The following is a 14,309-nucleotide window of genomic DNA, read 5'->3' as shown; positions in this document are numbered from 1 at the left end:
ATTATTGGATAGAGATCCACTAATCTAAAAGGCTTGGGTTATTAGATGCAGATCTAATACCCACTAGATGAGGATCCATTAAGGTTTGACAGGGGACCTCTATAAATAGGAGGGATTCAGAGCCTCATAGGCTAGAACCTTTGCTTGCCTCTCCTATTCTCCTTCCCCTCTTCACCTCAGTGCAGGCCTGGAGTTTTGAGGAGCGTCGTCGCAGCCCTGCTGTGTGAATCACCGCTAGAGAGGAGGACGCTTGACCTCCTTCACACTCTCCTAAGGATCTGCAAGGAAACAGGGATATACAATCTCCATAGGTAACACAATATATTCTATACACAGTTTTTTAGTTTCACGGATTTTGCGCACCAATCTTTGCACAACGACGAACATCTCTTTGGGAATCGGGGATTTTGTTTTCTTGTTCTTCCGCTGTGCATGTGATGTCGCCCCAAAGATTTTCCTAACAGTGGTATCAGAGCTAGGTTGTTCGTGCGATGGATTGGTTTTAAACTGCGTGTGTTGTGTTTTGGAGAAGCTTTTGACGTCAAAATCATTGACGCAAAAGCGGAAAAAGGCAGCAACTGTTGTTGCCCTCGCTGTCGTCACAGATGGTAGCACCCCTATGGGCATCGTCCCTTCCACGGGCGGTTCTGCCCGCGAGGCAGCGCCCGCAGGTGGTGTTGCCTCGTCGGGCGACCGCCCCTGCTGGGTTTTTGCCCGCGGGAGCAGCGGCCAGCTGCAGGGGCAGCGCCGCCAGCGGGCGTGCCACCTACAAGCGAGGGCAACGACCCCGCCCTCCGCTGCATAGCCCGCCACCGGTAGGGTGGCGGAGGCGTCGACAGTAGGGGAGGATGAGGGCATTAGGGTTTTCTGGGCAAAAGATAATTTTGCCCCTCGGAATTTGAGAAATTTCAGTTTTTGTCTTTTGTCTAAATTATAAAAATACCCATAGGAATTAAGAAATTTCCTATATGTCCCTGATTTCATAAAATACTAATTAATTAAAAAGTTTAGTTGATTATTATTTTTATTATTATCTAGTAGTCATACATGATGATGATTATTTATAAATGTGATGTATGATGTGTGGACGGATTTTCATGGACCGTATGATGTGTGTACTTATGATTATTACTATTGGGGTCTGCGAGCCTCCATTATATTTTTTGTTTATTGTTGGGCCTGCGTGCCTATGATTAAGTTGTAATCACATGAGGAGGCGCAGCGGGAGCGTGGATGCGATAGCGGGACCCACGAGACGGACGATCGCAATGCATGAAGATGCATCGAGATGTCGACGGAACCGACGAGGATGAGATAGATGATCACAGGGCATGGAGATGCACCGTTGCACACATAGATCTTGATGTGATTGATTAGGCCTATTGGCTCGGGCCTAATCACATTAGGTTGTGGTCCATGATCATCTGGTGTGATTGCTTATACACATACTAGATATGTATATATATTTGCATGCGATGTAGATATATATTAAATATGTATATGTGTGACATGTCATATTAGGAGACCAAGTCATAGAAACATCTCTCTCGATAATATTAAGTCGGTAAACGTGAGGCAATTAGATTGACCCACGTGGCCTTCCATCGTTATAAGTAGGAACCGATTCCCGGTGTAGGTTGAGTTGGTCGAATCCCTTGAGACTCACCTATATTGCGATTCGCTATCTTGCGTACGACATAGAGATGTCAACGGTGACCTGAGGACATGGTATTGTTGAATCTCGTATTTTGATGATGAAATCACTTGATATATGTTTATGTTTTAATCTGTGTTTTGAGTGATGCAGGATGCTCCGATTAGGATGAGACAATTAAAGCAGGAAAATCATGTTATGCCGAAGGAACATGTCAAAAGATTGGACGTCGAGCCGGTGGATCGGTCGACGTATCGACAGAAGGCTTCGGGCCGTGGACTCGGGCATCGGGCCAAGAAGAGCGGGTATTGTGCCAAGGATATCGGAGTTGCGGAGTCAACTGGCCGATTGGGCAATAGGCTACAGGAGAGGACGATGCGCCAAAGAATCGGACGAAGCGTCGAGGGACCAATGACATGCCGGACAACTTGGTTAATTGCTTAGGATTAATTGTCTCGATCGAAGCTTGGTTTTAAGTATGCAGGATTAACTACGATGGAAGAAAGACATGCAACAGGAGTTACGCCGGAGTCAAGACTATGATCACGTTGGGAGTTCGAGAGCTCGACGGAAGTCCGGACGGTTGTTAGAGGTTTTGCGGGAACAAATCCGAGAAGTCCAAGAGCTTGCCAAAAGAAGCTCGTTGGAACTCGCCAAGTGGATCGTCGCAAGTCCAGGAGTTTGCCGGAAGTCCGTCGGAGCATCGCCAAAAGTTCGTCGGATGTTCGTCGAAAGTTTGCCGGAAGCTCACCGGAAGAAGTGATTGACGCACCGGAGCAAGTTGTAGTAAATGTCTTAAGAATTATCGTAGTTAGCATGTAGATTAAGTTAAAAATGGAAGGTGATCCCATTAACTTAATCTTGGGACAATTGGGCCCTTGACAGACCCAAATTAGGCCGAATAGATTAGCCCATTCGGACCCAGATTACTTGGCCAGAGGTGGCACCGCCTGGGTCGGCGGTGGCACCACCCAGGGCTCAGTCTTCGAGCTCTGGTTGGGTGGTGCAACTGCCTTTGACAAAGGTGCAACCGCCCTAGTCAGGCGGTGGCACCGCCTGAGCTCGGTCTCTGAGCTCTAGCAGGAGGTGCAACCACCCCTGATAGGAGGTGGCACCGCCCAGAGGCTCAGTCTTCGAGCTCTGCCAAGCGGTGCAACCGCCCCAGTCAAGCGATGCAACCGCCAAACCCCAGAATTTCGGGAGATGACAATTTTGAGCTCCAAATTCAAACTGGGTTGGGGCCTATAAATACTTCACCCTTTCAGCAATGAAAGGAAAACCCAAAGCACCGAAAGCTTGATCTTACTCTATGATTTTAGAGCTCAAAAGTGTTGTAAAGTCTAGAAGTTCTCCTCCCTCTTTTATTCCAAGTTTTGATCTTTCAAGAGAGAAGAGAAAAGTTAGTAAGGGTTGTCTCCTAAGCCCGTCAAAAGGAGTGAAACTGTAAAAGGGTGGTTGGCTTTCGCCTATTGAAGGAAGGCCTCTTGTGGACGTCGGTGACCTCGTCGGTGGAGGAAGCCAGAAGTGGATGTAGGTCAAGATTGACCGAACCACTCTAAAATTACGGTGCTCTCTGGTTTGCATTTACTTTGAGCATATTATCTTTACTGCAAACCTCCTCAATAGCACTGCCTTCTGCGCATTTATGATTGTGTTTCAAAGTTCAGCAGTATTTTTCGAATCGGTGTTTAGACGTAAATCAGTTTTATCGTACGAACATCATATTTCAGTTTGCGCTTACATTCTGATTTCCATCATAACTGCAAATTGCCTTTATAGATTTGCTTTAACTGTATCTCACTTGATCACAAGTTAAAGTGATTTATGAATCGGATTTTCTATCGAAATCGCTTTTATCGTACAAACGCAGTTTTAATCATCGAAAGTTTTCCGCTGCACTAATTCACCCCCCCCCCCCTTAGTGCTCCTGATCCTAACAATTGGTATCAGAGCCCGATATTTCTCATTTCGGATTTACACCCTATAGAAATGGCTCTTCATGGCTTTCAAGAGGGCTTATCGGTTGTTTGTCCACCGTTGTTTAAAGGATTGGACTACACTTACTGGAAAATTCGAATGAGAGTTTTCTTGATTTCTATGAATTTGGATTTATGGAATATTGTTTAAAATGGTTTTCAACTTCCCTCTAAACCGATGAACGAATGGTCGGATTTGGAGAAGAAGTATTTTTCTTTAAACGCAAAGGTTATTAATGCCTTATTTTACGCTTTGGACAAAAATGAGTTCAATCAGATTTCTATGTGCGAAATGGCTTTTGATATTTGGCGAACACTTGAAATCACGAACGAGGGAACTAGTAGAGTCAAAGACTCGAAAGTTAACATTTTATTGCATGATTTTGAGCTTTTTTGAATGCAACCAAGTGAGACTATAGGCGACATGTACACCCGTTTCACGGATGTCGTCAATAGTTTAAGAGCTCTTGGAAAATGTTTTTCAGATTTTGAACTCGTAAACAAGATTTTGCGTTCTCTTTCTAAGAAGTGGGATTCAAAAGTAACTGCAATACAAGAAGCTAAAAACCTAAACAACTTACCACTTGAAGAACTAATTGGTTCGTTGATGACATATGAAATGGTGCACAATGCACATGATGAACATGATGAACAAAATCACCTTCCAAAGAACAGGAAGGATTTGGAACTCCGGACAAATGAATACCACTTGAGCGATGACTCAAGTGATGAGGACAAATGAATACCACTTGAGCGATGACTCAAGTGATGAGGACAATGATGAACTTAAACTTCGAATACTAAATCTTAATAAGTTTATTAAACAAAAACTAAAATAAATAATAAACTTGAATGAAGGAAGAGGCCAAAGAAGAAGAACACAAAGTGGGATGAATCGAGCTCCTCCGAAGACGAGGAGAAAATCAAAAAAGGCGATGTGGCAAACTACGCCTTAACCGTTTTCAATGATGAGGTAATCGAAATCCCCCTAATTTATTCTGAAATTACTTGATGTTTTCATGATGTATTTTCTTTTTTAGTTTAGAATTAATTTTCTTAAAAATTACATGTTTAAAAATAAAAAAAATTATGATCATGCTAGTAATTTCGAAAAAGATAATATTGCATATTTTATGATAAAAAAAACAAAATGATTTTGATTGAAAATATGAAATCATGGTTAAGAAGTAATAATGTGTATTACATTGATTTCCATTGTTATTTCTTGATTTTGATTAAATAAAATCATGTTTGATTTGAAGAAATACATAATGATGTAATATTAAATATTTTGATTAACAATTTTATGCATGAGATTTTAAGCTATACATGATAATAAGCATGTGTTATTTTCATGAGTGTATTTGAAAAACTATGGAAAAAATGTGCCCAAATGCATGAACTTGTTAAGATTATTTTTCGGACTTTCTTGATTCAATGATCAAATCATTTAATTGCCATGATGATTTTACACTATTACATGCCTTAATAATATGTTGGAAATTATGTGTTTTGGATACAAAAATTTTCATGATCATGAGCATGTTTTATCTTCATGATTGAACTTGAAAATCTATAGCGAAACCTTGTCCAAATGCATGAAAGTATTAAATTTTATTTTTGGATTTTCTTGATCATAACAATTCATTTTTTAGAATCTATTGATCTTGATGGTTTTATGATGAAATTCATTTTTCGATCCTAAACGTTGATGCATGTTTTTATTTAATATAAATGAAAAGGCATGCTAACATGAAATCAATCACTTAAAATGAAATACTTAAAAAAGGGAAAATATATTATCAATGAAATCATGAATCTATTTATGTTACGAATTTTGTGAACCATAAAAATGATTTTTGGTGATTTGAATTTGAATGAGTTTTATCCAAAATCATGATCTTGATTCTGTGATATTTACAAATTAAGATTTATTATGAATCAAGATTTTCTTTTGATTAATTATGAGTAGGTTTTTCAAAAAGAAATCATGTCTTTTGGTATTCACATATTCTAATCTTTCATGATATGATTTTTATGCAATTCCTTGTATTCATGAAATGTTTATCTCATCACCTAATAATTCTTCTTTATATTCCTTATGTGATGATATGAATACATGAAATATTCATTAATTTGTTTTGATGTATACAAATAAGAAGTTTCGATCATGCATGGTAGGATGTAATTTGACAAATTTGGTACCATCATGATGTAAAATAAATGATGATTAGGAATCATGCGTTAATGATGATTGTATATTTTTCGGTATCGTGCATGAAAAATAAGGTTTTTGAAATTATATATGTTTTAATTTGAATATATAATGATGCACAAATAAGATTGATACTTACCTTTGTCATAATCTGAAAATTGATAAAAGGGTCTTCCCTTCTTTTTGACAATGACAAAGGGGGAGCAAGAATTTCTAGCGTGGACATCATGAAAAGAGGCAAACTAGCCAGCTTACACAATTCAAGATGAAAGCAAAAATTACACTTCTCAAAAGAGAAGATGCAAATATAACACTTGCCAAATTGTTTGCTTGCCTCATGTAAAACATTATCTCTTGCTAGTTTGGCATTTTGCTAGCTTGCACTTTGCAAAAAAAACAAAAATGACACTTCTCAAAAGAGAAGAAAGAGCTTGTTATCTTGAACATCACAAGCTTGCCAAAACAAAAATTGCAAAAGTGCTATCTTGCCTATCTCAAGAAGCAACACTTGCACATTGCAATAGGAAGCAAAGAATCATAAGCTTACACAAGAAAGTTATTTTGTATTTGCTTTCGAAATTTTTGCTAGCTTGTATGTAGTAAAACTTACATATCGTAAAATTTGCTAGCTTGTAGTCTAAAGAGAAGCAAATAGTTACTATCTCAAGAAAAGTAAACATGCTAAACTTACACTTTGCAATGGAAGCAAAATTGCGAGCTCAAACATTGCAAAGGAAGCAAAAGTTTGCTAGCTTGCAAGTTCTAAAATGTTGTAACATTGCTAGCTTGCATGATGTAGAACTTGCTATCTTGAACATTACCAAAAGTGCTATCTTGTATGTTGTAAAACTTGCATATCTAAAACTTGATAGCTTGAATGTTCTAAGCATGATGTAACACTTGCTAAATTTTCTAGCTTCAAAACTGCATGATGATAAAACTTGATATTATGTTTTTCATGCAATAAGTTAAACTAATATTCCAAACACAAGAATAGTTGGACTTCTCCTTTTTGTTGATGACAAAGGGGGAGAAGTATGATGTTATGCATAAGTTTATGCATAAGTTCATGATGACATGTTGCAAGTATTCATGATGAATATTGCAATGACTTGAATTCAGTTTGAATTCAAGATTCTATCAATATGACATATTGATAGGGAGAGTTTGTTTAAACTCTAGGAGTTAAGTTTAACTCCATCATCAAGTGGTTGTCATCATCAAAAAAGGGGAGATTATTGAATCTCGTATTTTGATGATGAAATCGCTTGATATGTGTTTATGTTTTAATCTGTGTTTTGAGTGATGTAGGATGCTCCGATCAGGATTAGACAATTAAAGCAGGAAAATCATGTTATGCCGGAGGAACATGTCAGAAGATTAGACGTTGGGCTGGTGGATCGGTCGACGTATCGATAGAAGGCTTCAGGTCGTGGACTCGGGCATCGGGCCAAGAAGAGCGGATATTGTGCCAAGGATATCAGAGTTGCAGAGTCAACTGGCCGATTGGGCAATAGGCTGTAGGAGAGGACGATGCGTCGAAGAATCAGACGAAGCGTCGAGGGACCAATGACATGCCGGATAACTTAGTTAATTGCTTAGGATTAATTATCTCGATCGAAGCTTTGTTTTAAGTGTGCAGGATTAACTACGATGGAAGAAAGACATGCAACAGGAGTTGCACCGGAGTCAAGACTATAATCACGTTGGGAGTTCGAGAGCTCGACAGAAGTCCAGATGGTCGTCGGAGGTTCTGCGGGAACAAATCCGAGAAGTCCAAGAGCTTGACAAAAGAAGCTCGTCGGAACTCGCCAAGTGGATCGTCGTAAGTCCAGGAGTTTGCTAGAAGTCCGTTGGAGCATCGCCGAAGGTTCGTCGGATGTTCACCAGAAGCTCGCCGGAAGAAGCGATTGACACACCGGAGCAAGCTATAGTAAATGTCTTAAGAATTGTCGTAGTTAGCATGTAGATTAAGTTAGAAATGGGAGGTGATCCCATTAACTTAATCTTGGGGCAATTAGACCATTGACAGACCCAAATTGGGCCGAATAGATCAGCCCATTCGGACCCAGATTACTTGGCCAGAGGTGTCACTGCTTGGGTCGGCGGTGGCACCGCCTGGGTCGACTGTGGCATCGCCCAGGGCTCAGTCTCCGAGCTCTGGCTGGGCGGTGCAACCGCCTCTGATAGAGGTGCAACTGCCTGAGCTCGATCTCCGAGCTCTAGCAAGAGGTGCAACCGCCCCTGACAAGAGGTGGCACCGCCCAAAGGCTCAGTCTTCGAGCTCTGCCAGGCGGTGCAACCGTCCCAGTCAGGCGGTACAACCGCCAGACCCCGGAATTCCGGGAGATGACAGTTTTGAGCTCCAAATTCAAATTGGGTTGGGGCCTATAAATACTCCACCCTTTCAACAATGAAAGGAAAACCCAAAGCACCAAAAGCTTGATCTTACTCTGTGATTTTAGAGCTCAAAAGTGTTGTAAAGTCTAGAAGTTCTCCTCCCTCTTTTCTTCCAAGTTTTGATCTTTCAAGAGAGGAGAGAAAAGTTTGTAAGGGTTGTCTCCTAAGCCCGTCAAAAGGAGTGAAACTGTAAAAGGGTGGTTGGCCTTCGCCTATTGAAGGCCTCTAGTGGACGTCGGTGACCTCGTCGGTGGAGGAAGCCAGAAGTGGATGTAGGTCAAGATTGACCGAATCACTCTAAAATTACGGTGCTCTCTGGTTTGCATTTACTTTGAGCATATTATCGTTACTGCAAACCTCCTCAATAGCTTACTGCCTTCTGCGCATTTATGATCGTGTTTTAAAGTTCAGTATTTTTCGAATCGGTGTTTAGACGTAAATCAGTTTTATCATACGAACATCATATTTCAGTTTACGCTTACATTCTGATTTCCATCATAACTGCAAACTACTTTTATAGATTCGCTTTAACTGCATCTCGCATGATCACAAGTTAAAGTGATTTACGAATCGGGTTTTCTATCGAAATCGCTTTTATCGTACGAACGCAATTTTAATCGTCGAAAATTTTCCGCTGTAGTAAGTCACCCCCCACCCTCCTCTTAGTGCTCCTGATCCTAATAGGTATGCTTGGTCGAGTCCCTCAAGGGTATATCATCAAATCAGACTCATCTTGTAACGAAGGTGTTGACTTAACTGAGCATCATGGTTGGTCGAGTCCCTCGAGACCATGATGATTCGGAGGCTGAACAGGACGAGAATCACAAGGAGTTGTTGTTGAATCTCAGATTTTGATGATGAAACTAATTGATTGTGTTTAGATGTTTAAAAGCATTTTGAGTGATGCAGGTCTACTCGATTAGGATTAGACAGTTAACGCAGGAGGAATTTACGTTGCGCCGGAGGAGATCACGTTAGGATATTGGATGGCAGAAGGCTTCGGACATCGGGCATCGGGCCAAGAGCGGAATTGCGCCAAGGATATCGGGGTTGCGGAGGTCAATCGTCGATTGGGCAACAAGCCACAAGAGAGGATGATGCGCCGAAGAATCGGACGAAGCGCCAACCAATGACGTGCCGGGCAACAGAATGTCAATTCGCTTTGTAATAATTGTCTAGATCGGAGTAGAGTTTTGGCTTGTGTGTGCAGGATTAACTACGATAACGATGAAGACATAAAGCGAAATAAAGTATCAGAGTCAAGCGCGAAGGATTTGTTGCGAGTTCGAGAGTTCGACGGAAGTCCGAAGGTTCGTCGGGAATGCAGCCGGAACTAGCCGAGAATGAGTAGGGAGCTTTCCGAAGGGTTTTTCGGAAGCACGCTAGAAGGTTCATTGGAAGTTTGCGGAGCTCACCGAGAAAGATCGGAGCTTGACGAAAAAGCTTGTTGGAACTCGCCAAGATCAAATCGTGAAGTCTAGGACATTGCCGGGAGTCCGCAGAATGGTTTCCGAGAGTTTATCGGAAGACCGTCAGAAGTTCGTCGAAAGCTCGTCGGAAGAAGTCTTGACTTACGAACTTTGTAATAGCTTAGAAAATGTCTTTAAATTTATAGTTAGCATGTTAATTAGGGTTATGATTAGGTGTTAATCCTATAACCCAAGTAGGGGCCAATTGGGCCCGAGTTCGGACTGGTTTGGGCCAAGTTTGGAGCCCAACTAGTGAGCTGAATTGGCCTAGGCGGTGGCACCGCCTAAACTGGGCGGTGGCACCGCTTGGCTGGGCGGTGGCACTGCCAGTCCATTGTCAGTGTCAGAAACTGATAGGCGGTGGCACTGCCACTGACAAGCGGTGACACCGCTAGCATCGGGAACCAAAGAGAATTCAAATTTTGGAGCCCAAATTTGAATCCTCTTGAGGCCTATAAATACCCCTCAAATCTCAGCTGAGATAACAACCTTTTGAGAAGCTAGAAGTTGAGAAAAGCTTTAGGAAAAGTCTTGTTTTCAATAGCTTGAGTGTTCACCTCCTTTCTTTTCATTGAAATCTTTGTAAAAGGGTGAACCACTTGTAAGAGGTTGTAAGAGGGGTGTAAGAAGGAGGTTGATCTTCGCCTAGTAAAGGAAGATCATTAGTGGATGCCGGTGGCCTCGACGGAAGAGGAATCGGAGGAGTGGATGTAGGTCACGATTGACCGAACCACTATAAACTACCGTCTTCTCTGGTTTGCATTTATCTTATTGTCATTTATATTACTGCAAACCATCTTCACTTTGATGCTCTACTTCTTTGTCTCCTTCTTACATATGCCTTCAAGTTAAAACGCAATCGAAACAGTTTCAAACAAAACGTTGCTTTTATCGTACGAAGTTTTCGTAATTGTTTAAATCATCGAAAGTTTATCATACTTTACCGTTGCACTAATTCACCCCCCCCCTCTTAGTGCCGCTCCGGTCCTAACAATTAGTATCAGAGCCACGTTTTTCTATTTTGGTTTAACACCCAAATAGAAATGGCTCTTTACAGCTTTCAAGAGGGTCACTCTCTCATTTGTCCTCCCTTTTTCAATGGGACGAACTACACTTATTGGAAAACTCGAATGAGAGTTTTCTTACTTTCTTTGGATTTGAATTTATGGCACATAGTCGAAAATGGATTTGAAATGTCTTCTCTTCCAATGAACCATTGGAATGATTTGGAAAAGAAGATGTTTTCTTTAAACGCAAAGGCTATGAATGCCTTATTTTGCTCTTTGGACAAAACTGAGTTCAATCGGGTTTCTTTATGCGAAACGGCTTTCGACATATGGCACATTCTTGAAATCACACACGAAGGCACTTCTAGAGTTAAAGATTCGAAAATCAACATTTTAATGCATGATTTCGAGTTTTTTCGAATGAAGCCGTGCGAAACCATTGTTGACATGTACACCCATTTTACGGATGTCGTCAATGGTTTACAAGCTCTTGGCAAATGTTTCTCGAATTTTGAACTTGTTAGTAAAGTTTTACGATCACTTTCTAAAGCTTGGGAATCAAAAGTAATGGCAATACAAGAAACAAAATATTTAAATATTTTTCCACTTAAAGAACTTATCGGCTCATTGATGACATATGAAATGGTGCGCAATGCATATGATGAACACAATGAACATTTGAACCACCTTCCAAAGAATAGGAAGGATTTGGAACTCTGGACAAATGAATACCACTTGAGTGATGACTCAAGTGATGAGGACAATGATGAACTTGAACTTTGAACACCAACTCTTAATAAGTTCATTAAATAAAAATCTAAAATAAACAATGAAATTGAACGGAGGAAGAGGCCAAAGAAAAGGAAGGCACCCAAGGATGAATCAAGAACTTCCAAAGGTAAAACAACGAATTGGGTTTTGACGGGCTTCGACTATAAGGTAAGTAACTCAACTCTCTTGAATTATTTTGAAATTACTTGAAGTTTTTCATAAGTGCTTAATTTAGATAATAGGAATAGAAAATAAAAAATTGTTTTTCAAAAATTATATCATGTTTTTCTTTTAGCATCTTTAAAAAATTAAAAAATTTAAGCATGAAAAGATAGATTCACCTAAAAAGAAAAATGTATGACTACAACAAATAATAAAATGATTTTGTTTGAAAATGCCTTATGCCCAATGAAACCATCATTGATGAATATGCTTTATATTTAATAGTTTCTTTGGCTTATATGCTCTATCATCATAAGTATTTTGAAAATAAATGAAATCATGTTTGATTTGAAGTAATGCATAATGATCATGCTTAATGATGCATTTTTTGATTTGACATAAAAGTGGTTTTAAAAATGATGTATGTTTTGATTTGACATAAATGAAATAGGCATGCTTATATGAAATAGTGAAGTGTCATGCTTGACAATTGTATACTTAATGATGCATAAAGTTGTAATGAAAATATTAATATTTTAATATTATGATTTGATGATTTTATGCATGACATTGTAAAGTTATATATAATGATGCATAATGATGAAATTGTGTAATAAAAATATTAAACATTTTGAAACCATGTTTTAGTGTCATGCATATTGATCATGCTTAATAAATCTCGAAATTATGCATGATGAATCTTACGATTTATGGATTATTGATTTTTACCATAATAAAAGTACCTTATTGATCTTTGTTGTAATAAATCTTACTCTTTCAGTTTTAAACATAATACATGTTTTTATTTGGCATAAATGAAACAAAATCATATGTTTTGAAACAATCGAAAAGAGGGAAACATTCTTGAAAATTATTTTGCTCGATCTTATTGATTTTGATGAATCCATTTGTATCATCTTGTGAATCTCTTGGATTTTGATAATGATTTTGATGATTTAAATTTGAATAAATTTTTATCGAAATCACGATCTTGATCTCTTGAAATTTATAACATGAAATCCTTTATGAATCAAGATTGTTTTCTATTTAAAAGGAGATTCGTCGAAATGTTTCATAGTCTTTTAGTATTCATGATCTTAATAATTATGTTTTGAAACTTTATGTAAACCAAGAATGTTCATCATGATTCTCTCTTTGAATATTTAAAGAGGAGAATTTTCTAGATGAATCATGATTTTGATGATTGAATATTTGATGTGCATGAATTGAGATCTTGCTCTCCTACTATTCTTTTTTCTATTCACCAAAAGGAAGACTAATTCTAATAAACAATGATATGCTATATGAATTTTATTTTATTCATGAAGTAATATCTCATCACTAATTTTTGTTTATATTCCTTCATGTGATGATATGAATGTATGAAATACATATGATATGATTTTTTTTATACAATTCCATGTATTCGTGAAATATTTATCTCATCACCCAATTAATTCCTCTTGATACTTGGAATATTTTAAAATGTGATCTTGATAAGAATGTTTCAAGTTATTCTTTGTGCTATATCTTTTCAAATGAATCTTGATCGTGAACTTGTTAAGAAGAATTTTAATGAACCATTGAATCATATCTTTGGTATTCATGAATTGATCCTTATTGATATATTTAATGAATTCTTTGCATATTTAGCTTGTTGAATGGTTGAAATTTTTAGCCATTAAGTCCTCCCTTTCTTTTTGACTTTGATAAAGGGGAGAAGGTTTTTGCTAGCTTGTGCATTGAAAATGAAAGTAAACTTCCTAGCATGCTAAGGAAGTAAAACTTGTAAGCTTGCACTTCTCAAAAAGAGAAAAAAGATCTTGCCTATTGAAAGAAGCAAAAAGTGCAAAACTTCGAAAACTTACAACAAAATTGCTCTTGCCATGCTTTGTATCAAAAATAGGTTGATATCCTTAAAAGCATCGCATTAAATTTTTTAGTATCGCAATGTATCACATGTATTGTAAATTGAAATTTTTGAGACTATTATCATATCATGTTTAACAATTGATGTCTTTCATGACATGATTTCTTTGCATTTTTGTCTTGTATATATCATGTGATGATTGAAATATTGATTAATGCAAATTCATAATTTATGTAAAAGTCTAAATCATTGGTTCCTCTCCTTCTTTTCGGCAATGACATAGGGGGAGAAAGATTGCTAGCTCAAGGCAAATGCTGGCTAGCTTGTACTCTTCCCTTCATTTCGACAAAAACAAAAGGGAGAAAGCTTTTGCTAGTTAGAACATGCAAAGAAAAGCAAAGTGCAATCTTGCACAAGAAGCAAGTGTTGAATTGCCATGATTGAACTTAAGAATCTTACTATGCTTTTGTGCTTATATGTTGTGATGAAAATCTTGCTTCATATTACAAAAACTTGAATATATTTTAAAATAGCTAGAGCTACTTCTCCTTTTTGTTGATGACATAGGGGGAGAAGTATATTGATGACTTCATGCATTGAATTGAATATTTTATATATATTTGCATGATGGTTTAAATGTTTTTCATAACATGTGATGAATGTTACTTGGATTTGGGATAATCCAAGTGTTCTATCAATGACATATTGATAGGGGGAGTTTAGTTAAACTCCGGGGAGTTAAGGTTAACTCCATTAGTCATCAATTAGTTGTCATCATCAAAAAG

This window comes from Musa acuminata, chromosome BXJ3-2, assembly GCF_036884655.1.
Source record: "Musa acuminata AAA Group cultivar baxijiao chromosome BXJ3-2, Cavendish_Baxijiao_AAA, whole genome shotgun sequence".
NCBI lineage: Eukaryota > Viridiplantae > Streptophyta > Magnoliopsida > Zingiberales > Musaceae > Musa > Musa acuminata.
The sequence above is the reverse complement of the archived record's forward strand: the minus strand, read 5'-3'. Positions refer to the sequence as shown.